Below are 12,615 nucleotides of genomic sequence, written 5' to 3' on the forward strand. Positions count from 1 at the left end.
AGGAAAACATTAGGCAGCATGGAGAGATACTGTATGGGACTACCCAACCCAAACGAGTACAGTGTGATCTGCTACCCAGCAGGTATCCAACGAGGCAGCACGGCTAGCTCAGTCGATAGAGCATGAGACTCTTATTCACAGGGTCGTGGGTTCGAGCCCTACGCTGGGCGGAACGGAACTTTTTTCCGCTGCAGATGTAAATTACCGATTTTCTGATTAACGTGATGTAATGGAAATAGCAACTTTAAAATTTGCCTACGTCTCCATCAGTCGCAAGAAAACTGTATTTGAAGGTGAAGGTGATTTTGTAGACATGTGTGAAACTCATGTTCTGAAGTGCAGGTGGTTTTGTTTGGAGAGAACATCGGCTACGTGTCAGATGTGTAGCCAAGCAGTAATGGGTCGCCACAGCTGCAAATATTAGTCGAAAATATGAAGTGTTGTCAGCTGAAGTCTGATGATTCAGACGACCGTACGGACGAAGTACGCAAAAGTGCCACTAGGCTGCGCCTGTTTAGCTCAGTGGTAGAGCATTGGTCTAGTAAACCAGGGTTCGTGAGTTCCATCCTCACAGGAGGAAGACGAATCTGGGAAATCAGTTGCGCATCGTGGCCGTATAGCAAACAGTATCTGTGATGAGGAACAATTAGCGACAGGCGTATTATTAAGAATTACTCCCAGATGTGATTAAAGCGAATGGCGCAGATAAAGCATTTGCCAAAGCAGTACGGCATAAGGTGGGACGAGGCAGTTTGAATTACATTCTATAGATGTACTTCTCACAAATCTCAGAGCCACTCGCGGTCGTCGTCGTCGTCGTCGTCGTCGCCGCCGCCGCCGCTTCTGCAGAAGTAGCAAATTGCCATTGTAGCAAATGCGGCGAGGGACACCCTGCCATCGATTCCGAATGCTCAAAGTGTGTTGTCTTGTTTTCCTGTCTATGTTTGGTCGGTCTCGTAAGAGGTGGCCTAATGGATAAGGCGTCGGACTTCGGATCCGAAGATTGCAGGTTCGAATCCTGTCACGGTCGTGTTTTTCCAGTTCTGAAAAACAAACATACCGTTTTAATGTAGCAATTGAGCAGTACGAAACCGTCTGAATGTTGCTGTTGACTATTCTGTGCTTGGAGATGGTCTTTAGCCTGAAACACAACACAACAAGACCGGTGTTAACTAGCGAAATGGTCGGCAGAGTGCCCTAACCGCGAGTTTTGACTGGTACTTGCACATCTAAAACAACGTCGTAAAGTAACTCGTTCGGCTTTTGAGTCACATCAAGTATGTGTGTTAATTTTGACGCCGCAAGCTCTGCAGATTGTCATGCAATTCCTTTACCTCTCAGAAATGATTATGAAATAAAAGTGAAGAACGTGACGAGTGTGACGTTAGGAAAACATTAGGCAGCATGGAGAGATACTGTATGGGACTACCCAACCCAAACGAGTACAGTGTGATCTGCTACCCAGCAGGTATCCAACGAGGCAGCACGGCTAGCTCAGTCGATAGAGCATGAGACTCTTATTCACAGGGTCGTGGGTTCGAGCCCTACGCTGGGCGGAACGGAACTTTTTTCCGCTGCAGATGTAAATTACCGATTTTCTGATTAACGTGATGTAATGGAAATAGCAACTTTAAAATTTGCCTACGTCTCCATCAGTCGCAAGAAAACTGTATTTGAAGGTGAAGGTGATTTTGTAGACATGTGTGAAACTCATGTTCTGAAGTGCAGGTGGTTTTGTTTGGAGAGAACATCGGCTACGTGTCAGATGTGTAGCCAAGCAGTAATGGGTCGCCATAGCTGCAAATATTAGTCGAAAATATGAAGTGTTGTCAGCTGAAGTCTGATGATTCAGACGACCGTACGGACGAAGTACGCAAAAGTGCCACTAGGCTGCGCCTGTTTAGCTCAGTGGTAGAGCATTGGTCTAGTAAACCAGGGTTCGTGAGTTCCATCCTCACAGGAGGAAGACGAATCTGGGAAATCAGTTGCGCATCGTGGCCGTATAGCAAACAGTATCTGTGATGAGGAACAATTAGCGACAGGCGTATTATTAAGAATTACTCCCAGATGTGATTAAAGCGAATGGCGCAGATAAAGCATTTGCCAAAGCAGTACGGCATAAGGTGGGACGAGGCAGTTTGAATTACATTCTATAGATGTACTTCTCACAAATCTCAGAGCCACTCGCGGTCGTCGTCGTCGTCGTCGTCGTCGTCGCCGCCGCCGCCGCTTCTGCAGAAGTAGCAAATTGCCATTGTAGCAAATGCGGCGAGGGACACCCTGCCATCGATTCCGAATGCTCAAAGTGTGTTGTCTTGTTTTCCTGTCTATGTTTGGTCGGTCTCGTAAGAGGTCGAATGTAACGAATGGGCGGGAAAGAGTAAGGGGCAGCGGCTGTGTGGAACGAAAACACAATTCCTCAGGGGCGTGAGCGTTTCGAGATGACTCGTATATAAATTGTACTTGGTCGTCAGTGACCATGTGGACTAATGGATAAGGCGTCGGACTTCGGATCCGAAGATTGCAGGTTCGAATCCTGTCACGGTCGTATTTTCCAGTTCTGAAAAAGAAACATACCGTTTTAATGTAGCAATTGAGCAATACGAAACCGTCTGAATGTTGCTGTTGACCATTCTGTGCTTGGAGATGGTCTTTAGCCTGAAACACACAACAAGACCGGTGTTAACTAGCGAAATGGACGGCAGAGTGCCCTCACCGCGAGTTTTGACTGGTACTTGCACATCTAAAACAACGTCGGAAAGTAACTCGTGCGGCTTTTGAGTCACATCTAGTATGTGTGTTAATTTTGACGCCGCTAGCTCTGCAGATTGTCATGCAATTCCTTTACCTCTCAAAAATGATTATGAAATAAAAGTGATGTACGTGACGAGTGTGACGTTAGGAAAACATTAGGCAGCATGGAGAGATTCTGTATGGGACCACCCAACCCAAACGAGTACAGTGTGATCTGCTACCCAGCAGGTATCCAACGAGGCAGCACGGCTAGCTCAGTCGGTAGAGCATGAGACTCTTATTCACAGGGTCGTGGGTTCGAGCCCTACGCTGGGCGGAACGGAAATTTTTTCCGCTGCAGATGTAAATTAACTTTTTTCTGATTAACGTGATGTAATGGAAATAGCAACTTTAAAATTTGCCTACGTCTCCATCAGTCGCAAGAAATCTGTATTTGAAGCTGAAGGTGATTTTGTAGACATGTGTGAAACTCATGTTCTGAAGTGCAGGTGGTTTTGTTTGGAGAGAACATCGGCTACGTGTCAGATGTGTAGCCAAGCAGTAATGGGTCGCCATAGCTGCAAATATTAGTCGAAAATATGAAGTGTTGTCAGCTGAAGTCTGATGATTCAGACGACCGTACGGACGAAGTACGCAAAAGTGCCACTAGGCGGCGCCTGTTTAGCTTAGTGGTAGAGTGGTAGAGCATTGGTCTAGTAAACCAGGGTTCGTGAGTTCCATCCTCACAGGAGGGAGACGAATCTGGGAAATCAGTTGCGCATCGTGGCCGTATAGCAAACAGTATCTGTGGTGAGGAACAATTAGAGACAGGCGTATTATTAAGAATTACTCTCAGATGTGATTATGGCGAATGGCGCAGATAAAGCATTTGCCAAAGCAGTACGGCATAAGGTGGGACGAGGCAGTCTGAATTACATTCTATAGATGTACTTCTCACAAAACTCAGAGCCTCTCGCGGTCGTCGTCGTCGTCGTCGTCGTCGTCGTCGTCGTCGTCGTCGCCGCCGCCGCTTCTGCAGAAGTAGCAAATGCGGCGAGGGACACCCTGCCATCGATTCCGAATGCTCAAAGTGTGTGGTCTTGTTTTCCTGTCTATGTTTGGTCGGTCTCTTACGAGGATGAATGTAACGAATGGGCGGGAAAGAGTAAGGGGCAGCGGCTGTGTGGAACGAAAACACAATTCCTCAGGGGCGTGAGCGTTTCGAGATGACTCGTATATAAGTTGTACTTGGTCGTCAGTGACCGTGTGGCCTAATGGATAAGGCGTCGGACTTCGGATCCGAAGATTGCAGGTTCGATTCCTGTCACGGTCGTGTTTTTCCAGTTCTGAAAAACAAACATACCGTTTTAATGTAGCAATTGAGCAGTACGAAAACGTCTGAATGTTGCTGTTGACCATTCTGTGCTTGGAGATGGTCTTTAGCCTGAAACACACACAACAAGACCGGTGTTAACTAGCGAAATGGTCGGCAGAGTGCCCTCACCGCGAGTTTTGACTGGTACTTGCACATCTAAAACAACGTCGGAAAGTAACTCGTTCGGCTTTTGAGTCACATCAAGTATGTGAGTTAATTTTGACGCCGCAAGCCTTGCAGATTCTCATGCAATTCCTTTACCTCTCAGAAATGATTATGAAATAAAAGTGAAGAACGTGACGAGTGTGACGTTAGGAAAACATTAGGCAGCATGGAGAGATACTGTATGGGACCACCCAACCCAAACGAGTACAGTGTGATCTGCTGCCGAGCAGGTATCCAACGAGGCAGCACGGCTAGCTCAGTCGGTAGAGCATGAGACTCTTATTCACAGGGTCGTGGGTTCGAGCCCTTCGCTATGCGGAACGGAATTTTTTTCCGCTGCAGATGTAAATTACCGATTTTCTGATTAACGTGATGTAATGGAAATAGCAACTTTAAAATTTGCCTACGTCTCCATCAGTCGCAAGAAAACTGTATTTGAAGGTGAAGGTGATTTTGTAGACATGTGTGAAACTCATGTTCTGAGGTGCAGGTGGTTTTGTTTGGAGAGAACATCAGCTACGTGTCAGATGTGTAGCCAAGCAGTAATGGGTCGCCATAGCTGCAAATATTAGTCGAAAATATGAAGTGTTGTCAGCTGAAGTCTGATGATTCAGACGACCGTACGGACGAAGTACGCAAAAGTGCCACTAGGCGGCGCCTGTTTAGCTCAGTGGTAGAGCATTGGTCTAGTAAACCAGGGTTCGTGAGTTCCATCCTCACAGGAGGAAGACGAATCTGGGAAATCAGTTGCGCATCGTGGCCGTATAGCAAACAGTATCTGTGATGAGGAACCATTAGCGACAGGCGTATTATTAAGAATTACTCTCAGATGTGATTAAGGCGAATGGCGCAGATAAAGCATTTGCCAAAGCAGTACGGCGTAAGGTGGGACGAGGCAGGCTGAATTACATTCTATAGATGTACTTCTCACAAATCTCAGAGCCTGTCGTCGTCGTCGTCGTCGTCGCCGCCGCCGCCGCTTCTGCAGAAGTAGCAAATTGCCATTGTAGCAAATGCGGCGAGGGACACCCTGCCATCGATTCCGAATGCTCAAAGTGTGTGGTCTTGTTTTCCTGTCTATGTTTGGTCGGTCTCGTAAGAGGTTGAATGTAACGAATGGGCGGGAAAGAGTAAGGGGCAGCGGCTGTGTGGAACGAAGACACAATTCCTCAGGGGCGTGAGCGTTTCGATATGAGTCGTATATAAGTTGTACTTGGTCTTCAGTGACCGTGTGGCCTAATGGATAAGGCGTCGGACTTCGGATCCGAAGATTGCAGGTTCGAATCCTGTCACGGTCGCGTTTTCCAGTTCTGAAAAAGAAACATACCGTTTTAATGTAGCAATCGAGCAGTACGAAACCGTCTGAATGTTGCTGTTGACCCTTCTGTGCTTGGAGATTGTCTTGAGCCTGAAACACACAACAAGACCGTAGTTAACTAGCGAAATGGTCGGCAGAGTGCCCTCACCGCGAGTTTTGACTAGCACTTGCACATCTAAAACAACGTCGGAAAGTAACTCGTTCGGCTTTTGAGTCACATCAAGTATGTGTGTTAATTTTGACGCAGCTAGCTCTGCAGATTGTCATGCAATTCCTTTACCTCTCAGAAATGATTATGAAATAAAAGTAAAGTACGTGACGAGTGTGACGTTAGGAAAACATTAGGCAGCATGGAGAGATTCTGTATGGGACCACCCAACCCAAACGAGTACAGTGTGATCTGCTACCCAGCAGGTATCCAACGAGGCAGCACGGCTAGCTCAGTCGGTAGAGCATGAGACTCTTATTCACAGGGTCGTGGGTTCGAGCCCTACGCTGGGCGGAACGGAAATTTTTTCCGCTGCAGATGTAAATTACCGATTTTCTGATTAACGTGATGTAATGGAAATAGCAACTTTAAAATTTGCCTACGTCTCCATCAGTCGCAAGAAAACTGTATTTGAAGGTGAAGGTGATTTTGTAGACATGTGTGAAAGTCATGTTCTGTAGTGCAGGTGGTTTTGTTTGGAGAGAACATCGGCTACGTGTCAGATGTGTAGCCAAGCAGTAATGGGTCGCCATAGCTGCAAATATTAGTCGAAAATATGAAGTGTTGTCAGCTGAAGTCTGATGATTCAGACGACCGTATGGACGAAGTACGCAAAAGTGCCACTAGGCGGCGCCTGTTTAGCTCAGTGGTAGAGCATTGGTCTAGTAAACCAGGGTTCGTGAGTTCCATCCTGACAGGAGGAAGACGAATCTGGGAAATCGGTTGCGCATCGTGGCCGTATAGCAAACAGTATCTGTGATGAGGAACAATTAGCGACAGGCGTATTATTAAGAATTACTCTCAGATGGGATTAAGGCAAATGGCGAAGATAAAGCATTTGCCAAAGCGGTACGGCATAAGGTGGGACGAGGCAGTCTGAACTACATTTTATAGATGTATTTCTCACAAATCTCAGAGCCTCTCGCGGTCGTCGTCGTCGTCGTCGTCGTCGTCGTCGTCGTCGTCGTCGTCGCATCTGCAGAAGTAGCAAATGGCCATTGTGGCAAATGCGGCGAGGGGCACACTGCCATTGATTCCGAATGCGCAAAGTGTGTGGTCTTGTTTTCCTGTCTATGTTTGGTCGGTCTTGTAAGAGGTTGAATGTAACGAATGGGTGGGAAAGAGTAAGGGGCAGCGGCTGTGTGGAACGAAAACACAATTCCTCAGGGGCGTCGCCGTTTCGAGATGAGTCGTATAGAAGTTGTACGTGGTCGTCAGTGATCGTGTGGCCTAATGGATAAGGCGTCGGACTTCGGATCCGAAGATTGCAGGTTCGAATCCTGTCACGATCGTGTTTTTCCAGTTCTGAAAAACAAACATACCGTTTTAATGTAGCAATTGAGCAGTACGAAACCGTCTGAATGTTGCTGTTGACCATTCTGTGCTTGGAGATGGTCTTGAGCCTGAAACACACACAACAAGACCGGTGTTAACTAGCGAAATGGTCGGCAGAGTGCCCTCACCGCGAGTTTTGACTGGCACTTGCACATCTAAAACAACGTCGGAAAGTAACTCGTTCGGCTTTTGAGTCACATCAAGTATGTGTGTTAATTTTGACGCCGCTAGCTCTGCAGATTGTCATGCAATTCCTTTACCTCTCAGAAATGATTATGAAATAAAAGTGAAGTACGTGACGAGTGTGACGTTAGGAAAACATTAGGCAGCATGGAGAGATTCTGTATGGGACCACCCAACCCAAACGAGTACAGTGTGATCTGCTACCCAGCAGGTATCTAACGACGCAGCACGGCTAGCTCAATCGGTAGAGCATGAGACTCTTATTCACAGGGTCGTGGGTTCGAGCCCTACGCTGGGCGGAACGGAATTTTTTTCCGCTGCAGATGTAAATTACCGATTTTCTTATTAACGTGATGTAATGGAAATAGCAACTTTAAAATTTGCCTACGTCTCCATCAGTCTGAAGAAAACTGTATTTGAAGGTGAAGGTGATTTTGTAGACATGTGTGAAAGTCATGTTCTGTAGTGCAGGTGGTTTTGTTTGGAGAGAACATCGGCTACGTGTCAGATGTGTAGCCAAGCAGTAATGGGTCGCCATAGCTGCAAATATTAGTCGAAAATATGAAGTGTTGTCAGCTGAAGTCTGATGATTCAGACGACCGTACGGACGAAGTACGCAAAAGTGCCGCTAGGCGGCGCCTGTTTAACTCAGTGGTAGGGCATTGGTCTAGTAAACCAGGGTTCGTGAGTTCCATCCTCACAGGAGAAAGACGAATCTTGGAAATCAGTTGCGCATCGTGGCCGTATAGCAAACAGTATCTGTGATGAGGAACAATTAGCGACAGGCGTATTATTAAGAATTACTCTCAGATGTGATTAAGGCGAATGGCGCAGATAAAGCATTTGCCAAAGCAGTACGGCATAAGGTGGGACGAGGCAGTCTGAATTACATTTTATAGATGTATTTCTCACAAATCTCAGAGCCTCTCGCGGTCGTCGCCGCCGCCGCTTCTGCAGAAGTAGTAAATGGCCATCGTAGCAAATGCGGCGAGGGACACCCTGCCATCGATTCCGAATGCGCAAAGTGTGTGGTCTTGTTTTCCTGTCTATGTTTGGTCGGTCTCGTAAGTGGTTGAATGTAACGAATGGGTGGGAAAGAGTAAGGGGCAGCGGCTGTGTGGAACGAAAACACAATTCCTCAGGGGCGTGAGCGTTTCGAGATGAGTCGTATATAAGTTGAACTTCGTCGTCAGTGACCGTGTGGCCTAATGGATGAGGCGTCGGACTTCGGATGCGAAGGTTGCAGGTTCGAATCCTGTCACGGTCGTGTTTTTCCAGTTCTGAAAAAGAAACATACCGTTTTAATGTAGCAATTGAGCAGTACGAAACCGTCTGAATGTTGCTGTTGACCATTCTGTGCTTGGAGACGGTCTTGAGCCTGAAACACACACAACAAGACCGGTGTTAACTAGCGAAATGGTCGGCAGAGTGCCCTCACCGCGAGTTTTGACTGGCACTTGCACATCTAAAACAACGTCGGAAAGTAACTCGTTCGGCTTTTGAGTCACATCAGGTATGTGTGTTAATTTTGACGCCGCTAGCTCTGCAGATTGTCATGCAATTCCTTTACCTCTCAGAAATGATTATTAAATAAAAGTGAAGTACGTGACGAGTGTGACGTTAGGAAAACATTAGGCAGCATGGAGAGATTCTGTATGGAACCACCCCACCCAAACGAATACAGTGTGATCTGCTACCCAGCAGGTATCTAACGACGCAGCACGGCTAGCTCAGTCGGTAGAGCATGAGACTCTTATTCACAGGATTTTGGATTCGAGCCCTACGCTGGGCGGAACGGAATTATTTTCCGCTGCAGATGTAAATTACCGATTTTCTGATTAAGGTGATGTAATGGAAATAGCAACTTTAAAATTTGCCTACGTCTCCATCAGTAGCAAGAAAACTGTATTTGAAGGTGAAGGTGATTTTGTAGACATGTGTGAAAGTCATGTTCTGAAGTGCAGGTGGTTTTGTTTGGAGAGAACATCGGCCACGTGTCAGATGTGTGGCCAAGCATGAATGGGTTGCCATAGCTGCAAATATTAGTCGAAAATATGAAGTGTTGTCAACTGAAGTCTGATGATTCAGATGACCGTACGGACGAAGTACGCAAAAGTGCCGCTAGGCGGCGCCTGTCTAGCTCAGTGGTAGAGCATTGGTCTAGTAAACCAGGGTTCGTGAGTTCCATCCTCACAGGAGGAAGACGAATCTCTGAAATCAGTTGCGCATCGTGGCCGTATAGCAAACAGTGTCTGTGATGTGGAACAATTAGCGACAGGCGTATTATTAAGAATTACTCTCAGATGTTATTAAGGCGAATGGCGCAGATGAAGCATTTGCCAAAGCAGTACGGCATAAGGTGGGACGAGGCAGTCTGAATTACATTTTATAGATGTATTTCTCACAAATCTCAGAGTCTCTCGCGGTCGTCGTCGTCGTCGTCGTCGTCGTCGTCGTCGCCGCTGCCGCCGCCGCCGCCGCCGCCGCCGCTTCTGCAGAAGTAGCAAATGGCCATCGTAGCAAATGCGGCGAGGGACACCCTGCCATCGATTCCGAATGCGCAAAGTGTGTGGTCTTGTTTTCCTGTCTATGTTTGGTCGGTCTCGTAAGTGGTTGAATGTAACGAATGGGTGGGAAAGAGTAAGGGGCAGCGGCTGTGTGGAACGAAAACACAATTCCTCAGGGGCGTGAGCGTTTCGAGATGAGTCGTATATAAGTTGAACTTTGTCGTCAGTGACCGTGTGGCCTATGGATAAGGTGTCGGACTTCGGATCCGAAGATTGCAGGTTCGAATCCTGTCACGGTCGTGTTTTTCCAGTTCTGAAAAAGAAACATACCGTTTTAATGTAGCAATTGAGCAGTACGAAACCGTCTGAATGTTGCTGTTGACCATTCTGTGCTTGGAGACGGTCTTGAGCCTGAAACACACACAACAAGACCGGTGTTAACTAGCGAAATGGTCGGCAGAGTGCCCTCACCGCGAGTTTTGACTGGCACTTGCACATCTAAAACAACGTCGGAAAGTAACTCGTTCGGCTTTTGAGTCACATCAGGTATGTGTGTTAATTTTGACGCCGCTAGCTCTGCAGATTGTCATGCAATTCCTTTACCTCTCAGAAATGATTATTAAATAAAAGTGAAGTACGTGACGAGTGTGACGTTAGGAAAACATTAGGCAGCATGGAGAGATTCTGTATGGAACCACCCAACCCAAACGAATACAGTGTGATCTGCTACCCAGCAGGTATCTAAAGACGCAGCACGGCTAGCTCAGTCGGTAGAGCATGAGACTCTTATTCACAGGATCGTGGATTCGAGCCCTACGCTGGGCGGAACGGAGTTATTTTCCGCTGCAGATGTAAATTACCGATTTTCTGATTAAGGTGATGTAATGGAAATAGCAACTTTAAAATTTGCCTACGTCTCCATCAGTAGCAAGAAAACTGTATTTGAAGGTGAAGGTGATTTTGTAGACATGTGTGAAAGTCATGTTCCGACGTGCAGGTGGTTTTGTTTGGAGAGAACATCGGCTAAGTGTCAGATGTGTAGCCAAGCAGGAATGGGTCGCTATAGCTGCAAATTATAGTCGAAAAAATGAAGTGTTGTCAGCTGAAGTCTGATGATTCAGACGACCGTACGGACGAAGTACGCAAAAGTGCCGCTAGGCGGCGCCTGTTTAGCTCAGTGGTAGAGCATTGGTCTAGTAAACCAGGGTTCGTGAGTTCCATCCTCACAGGAGGAAGACGAATCTTGGAAATCAGTTGCGCATCGTGGCCGTATAGCAAACAGTATCTGTGATGAGGAACAATTAGCGACAGGCGTATTATTAAGAATTACTCTCAGATGTGATTAAGGCGAATGGCGCAGATAAAGCATTTGCCAAAGCAGTACGGCATAAGGTGGGTCGAGGCAGTCTGAATTACATTTTATAGATGTATTTCTCACAAATCTCAGAGCCTCTCGCGGTCGTCGCCGTCGTCGACGCCGCCGCTTCTGCTGAAGTAGCAAATGGATATCGTAGCAAATGCGGCGAGGGACACCCTGCCATCGATTCCGAATGCGCAAAGTGTGTGGTCTTGTTTTCCTGTCTATGTTTGGTCGGTCTAGTAAGAGGTTGAATGTAACGAATGGGTGGGAAAGAGTAAGGGGCAGCGGCTGTGTGGAACGAAAACACAATTCCTCAGGGGCGTGAGCGTTTCGAGATGAGTCGTATATAAGTTGAACTTCGTCGTCAGTGACCGTGTGGCCTAATGGATAAGGCGTCGGACTTCGGATCCGAAGATTGCAGGTTCGAATCCTGTCACTGTCGTGTTTTTCCAGTTCTGAAAAAGAAACATACCGTTTTAATGTAGCAATTGAGCAGTACGAAAGCGTCTGAATGTTGCTGTTGACCATTCTGTGCTTGGAGACGGTCTTGAGCCTGAAACACACACAACAAGACCGGTGTTCACTAGCGAAATGGTCGGCAGAGTGGCCTCACCGCGAGTTTTGACTGGCATTTGCACATCTAAAACAACGTCGGAAAGTAACTCGTTCGGCTTTTGAGTCACATCAGGTATGTGTGTTAATTTTGACGCCGCTAGCTCTGCAGATTGTCATGCAATTCCTTTACCTCTCAGAAATGATTATGAAATAAAAGTGAAGTACGTGACGAGTGTGACGTTAGGAAAACATTAGGCAGCATGGAGAGATTCTGTATGGGACCACCCAACCCAAACGAATACAGTGTGATCTGCTACCCAGCAGGTATCTAACGACGCAGCACGGCTATCTCAGTCGGTAGAGCATGAGGCTCTTATTCACAGGATCTTGGGTTCGAGCCCTACGCTCGGCAGAACGGAATTTTTTTCCGCTGCAGATGTAAATTACCGATTTTCTGATTAAGGAGATGTAATGGAAATAGCAACTTTAAAATTTGCCTACGTCTCCATCAGTCGCAAGAAAACTGTATTTGAAGGTGAAGGTGATTTTGTAGACATGTGTGAAAGTCATGTTCCGACGTGCAGGTGGTTTTGTTTGGAGAGAACATCGGCTACGTGTCAGATGTGTAGCCAAGCAGGAATGGGTCGCCATAGCTGCAAATATTAGTCGAAAATATGAAGTGTTGTCAGCTGAAGTCTGATGATTCAGACGACCGTACGGACGAAGTACGCAAAAGTGCCGCTAGGCGGCGCCTGTTTAGCTCAGTGGTAGAGCATTGGTCTAGTAAACCAGGGTTCGTGAGTTCCATCCTCACAGGAGGAAGACGGATCTTGGAAATCAGTTGCGCATCGTGGCCGTATAGCGAACAGTATCTGT

The 12,615-nt window shown here is 46.9% G+C and overlaps 13 non-coding genes across 13 annotated transcripts; all 13 read left to right on the forward strand.

The window, feature by feature from the left end:
• The first annotated feature begins 97 nt into the window (after window positions 1–97).
• On the forward strand, window positions 98–170 carry Trnak-cuu (transfer RNA lysine (anticodon CUU)). Its single transcript has one exon. It is a non-coding gene; the product is annotated as a tRNA-Lys (tRNA).
• A 1,313-nt stretch (window positions 171–1,483) lies between these two features.
• On the forward strand, window positions 1,484–1,556 carry Trnak-cuu (transfer RNA lysine (anticodon CUU)). The gene has a single exon. It is a non-coding gene; the product is annotated as a tRNA-Lys (tRNA).
• A 919-nt stretch (window positions 1,557–2,475) lies between these two features.
• Window positions 2,476–2,548, forward strand: Trnar-ucg (transfer RNA arginine (anticodon UCG)). The gene has a single exon. It is a non-coding gene; the product is annotated as a tRNA-Arg (tRNA).
• A 449-nt stretch (window positions 2,549–2,997) lies between these two features.
• Trnak-cuu (transfer RNA lysine (anticodon CUU)) lies at window positions 2,998–3,070 on the forward strand. Its single transcript has one exon. It is a non-coding gene; the product is annotated as a tRNA-Lys (tRNA).
• A 923-nt stretch (window positions 3,071–3,993) lies between these two features.
• On the forward strand, window positions 3,994–4,066 carry Trnar-ucg (transfer RNA arginine (anticodon UCG)). The gene has a single exon. It is a non-coding gene; the product is annotated as a tRNA-Arg (tRNA).
• Window positions 4,067–4,518: 452 nt separating this feature from the next.
• On the forward strand, window positions 4,519–4,591 carry Trnak-cuu (transfer RNA lysine (anticodon CUU)). The gene has a single exon. It is a non-coding gene; the product is annotated as a tRNA-Lys (tRNA).
• Window positions 4,592–5,498: 907 nt separating this feature from the next.
• On the forward strand, window positions 5,499–5,571 carry Trnar-ucg (transfer RNA arginine (anticodon UCG)). The gene has a single exon. It is a non-coding gene; the product is annotated as a tRNA-Arg (tRNA).
• A 449-nt stretch (window positions 5,572–6,020) lies between these two features.
• Trnak-cuu (transfer RNA lysine (anticodon CUU)) lies at window positions 6,021–6,093 on the forward strand. Its single transcript has one exon. It is a non-coding gene; the product is annotated as a tRNA-Lys (tRNA).
• A 925-nt stretch (window positions 6,094–7,018) lies between these two features.
• Window positions 7,019–7,091, forward strand: Trnar-ucg (transfer RNA arginine (anticodon UCG)). Its single transcript has one exon. It is a non-coding gene; the product is annotated as a tRNA-Arg (tRNA).
• Window positions 7,092–7,543: 452 nt separating this feature from the next.
• Window positions 7,544–7,616, forward strand: Trnak-cuu (transfer RNA lysine (anticodon CUU)). Its single transcript has one exon. It is a non-coding gene; the product is annotated as a tRNA-Lys (tRNA).
• An 895-nt stretch (window positions 7,617–8,511) lies between these two features.
• Trnar-ucg (transfer RNA arginine (anticodon UCG)) lies at window positions 8,512–8,584 on the forward strand. The gene has a single exon. It is a non-coding gene; the product is annotated as a tRNA-Arg (tRNA).
• A 1,468-nt stretch (window positions 8,585–10,052) lies between these two features.
• Window positions 10,053–10,124, forward strand: Trnar-ucg (transfer RNA arginine (anticodon UCG)). The gene has a single exon. It is a non-coding gene; the product is annotated as a tRNA-Arg (tRNA).
• Window positions 10,125–11,553: 1,429 nt separating this feature from the next.
• Trnar-ucg (transfer RNA arginine (anticodon UCG)) lies at window positions 11,554–11,626 on the forward strand. The gene has a single exon. It is a non-coding gene; the product is annotated as a tRNA-Arg (tRNA).
• Window positions 11,627–12,615: the final 989 nt, after the last annotated feature.

This window comes from Schistocerca gregaria, chromosome 10 (genome assembly GCF_023897955.1).
Source record: "Schistocerca gregaria isolate iqSchGreg1 chromosome 10, iqSchGreg1.2, whole genome shotgun sequence".
NCBI classification, from domain to species: domain Eukaryota; kingdom Metazoa; phylum Arthropoda; class Insecta; order Orthoptera; family Acrididae; genus Schistocerca; species Schistocerca gregaria.